This window comes from Gadus macrocephalus, chromosome 12, assembly GCF_031168955.1.
Source record: "Gadus macrocephalus chromosome 12, ASM3116895v1".
Taxonomy (NCBI): domain Eukaryota; kingdom Metazoa; phylum Chordata; class Actinopteri; order Gadiformes; family Gadidae; genus Gadus; species Gadus macrocephalus.
In genome coordinates, this window is record NC_082393.1 from 22,807,860 (window position 1) to 22,810,278 (window position 2,419).

Genomic DNA, 2,419 nt, shown 5'->3' on the forward strand with positions numbered 1-2,419 from the left:
GAGCAGGCGGAAGTGCCGGCGATAGTCAGTAGTGTATTCTGTTCTTGAGTCAACACCACGGTGCCATTTACATAGCAAAGCAGAGTTCAAGGGAAAAGGGAGGCGGGCGAGGGGAGAGTGAGAGAGAGTGAGAGGCAACAAAAAAAAAGTGGGCATGAGAAAAACCCTGAGCGTTTAGGCAAAAAAAAAAAAAGTTGGGAGAAAATCCTCGCCTCGCTGCGTTAGAGCGACATGAAGCTGTGGGTGTCTAATCGGCTGTTGGGGGCTGCTTGCTTAGTGGGGCTTGTGGCTCAGGTCCCCCCCCCACCCCCCCCCCCCCCCCCCACCCACCCACCACCAGCCATAGCCAACCCACCCCAACCCTCAGAGCCTGTTGGAAGCCTTCGTAACCGCTGTCATGCTGCTGACGGAGCCCGGGGGTACCTGTCCTGTGGATGCTTATGCAGGGCGGAGAGAGGGGGGGAAAGGGAGAAAGGAGAGGGGGAGAGGGATAGAGGAGGAGAGGGTGAGAGGAGAGAGGGGGGAGAGGAAGAGAGGGGAGAGAAGGAGGAGAGGGAGAGAGGGAGAGAGGAAGGAGAGGGAGAGAGAAAGGAGAGAGAAAGGAGAGGAAGGAGAAGGAGCAGGGAAGAGAGGGAGGTGAAGGAGAGAGGGAGGAGAGGAAGGAGAGGTAGAGAGGCAGGAGAGGGAGGTGAAGGAGGGAGGAGGAGAAGAGGGAGGGAGGAGAGCAAGGAGAGGGGGAGAGGAAGGAGAAGGAGCAGGGTGGAGAGGCAGGAGAGGAAGAGAGGGAGGAGAAGGTGGAGAGGGAGGAGAGGGGAGAGGGTGTACGCGTATATGGGTACAGGGTGGAGGGGTGTACGGGTGTAAGGGCAGCAGGCGGGTATGGATTGAAAGGCACTCCGAGAGGAACTGGGCTCCACGGATGTGTCGTCGTGTTCCAAGGCGTTCTCGGAGCGTGCCCAGTGTTTACGTGTTATGGGTAAAAACAAATCCCCATGCTAAATGATTTCCCTCAGCCCATATGTCGATTCACAATATATATGCTTTGTATCCTCCTGTCATGTTGAGTTTCCGTCGAGGGTTTATTGGACCAATTGCCAGGGAATTCTTTGTTACATAAATATGACTGCTACAATGCTTTTTTCTTTGCATTCATATGTTAATATGATTGACATTAAAGGTGCAGAATGTAATCCATGTTGCTGAGCTCGTGATCAATAGCTTGTCACGCGCCATGTGATTTATAGTCGTATTAATTTCATGGTAAGGCATATTGAATATAACTAACAAAGTAAATCAATCAGAAAAATCACAAACGTATATTTTCACTTTCCTAATAAGCCATAAAAACTGTAATTCAGCTTGTGAATTATTGCTTGTAGTTCTTGGAAAACATCTTAGCAACACCGTCTTTGTTTTGTCTTTTCATTTGTAGCGTGGGTGACGGTTTATGATCAGGCATATCCACTTCTGTGTGTGTGTGTTTGTGCGTGTGTGCATGCGTTTGAGCATACATGCGTGTCTGTGTGTCCCCGTGTCTGTGTGTGCGTGTGTCTGTGTGTGTGCGTGTGTGTGTGTTCGTGCGTGTGTGTGCATATGTGTGCGTGATTACTCTGTTTAAAACAGACCATCGTTATGGTGATTAATGGTGCCTTCATTAAGCACAGCTAGATCATTTGCATACATTAGATAAATGTGCTGGAAGATTCTAATGGCTTTGGTGTGTAGAGCCTCAAAAGTGGCTAACAATTTTCTACCTTCAAAACAACTTCAGTTTTAACATAGGATTAAAACATCCCCCTCCTATATTATTAGTGTATAGTGCATTGCAGTATGAGTTTCTCAGTATGTTATATTTCCTGCCTCTGTTTAGTGTTCAACCAGTATGGTCCATGTCTTTACATTGAAAGTTTGTTTGAAATATCTTAAATATGGTGAATAATTTATAAGCAGGCAATATATATAATATATGAGCAGGCAATTGTTAATGGAGGGCTTGCTGTATGATTGGTCACTGTGAATAAATGAATAAATAGCTAAATGGCCTCATCCTGTCACCTTCTCTTGCAGTCAGGTTTGCTGCTATCTTACATTAAACTGTGTTTGTGTGTATGATTGTGTGTGTGTGTGTGTGTGTGTGTGTGTGTGTGTGTGTGTGTGTGTGTGTGTGTGTGTGTGTGTGTGTGTGTGTGTGTGTGTGTGTGTGTGTGTGTGTGTGTGTGTGTGTGTGTGTGTGTGTGTGTGCTTATGGGCGTGTCTGTATATAACACATGTGAATGCAGTCTATACATACATGGCTGTTTTCAGGCAACTTTAATTGTCTGTTTGTGTGTGTGTGTGTGTGTGTGTGTGTGTGTGTGTGTGTGTGTGTGTGTGTGTGTGTGTGTGTGTGTGTGTGTGTGTGTGTGTGTGTGTGTGTGTG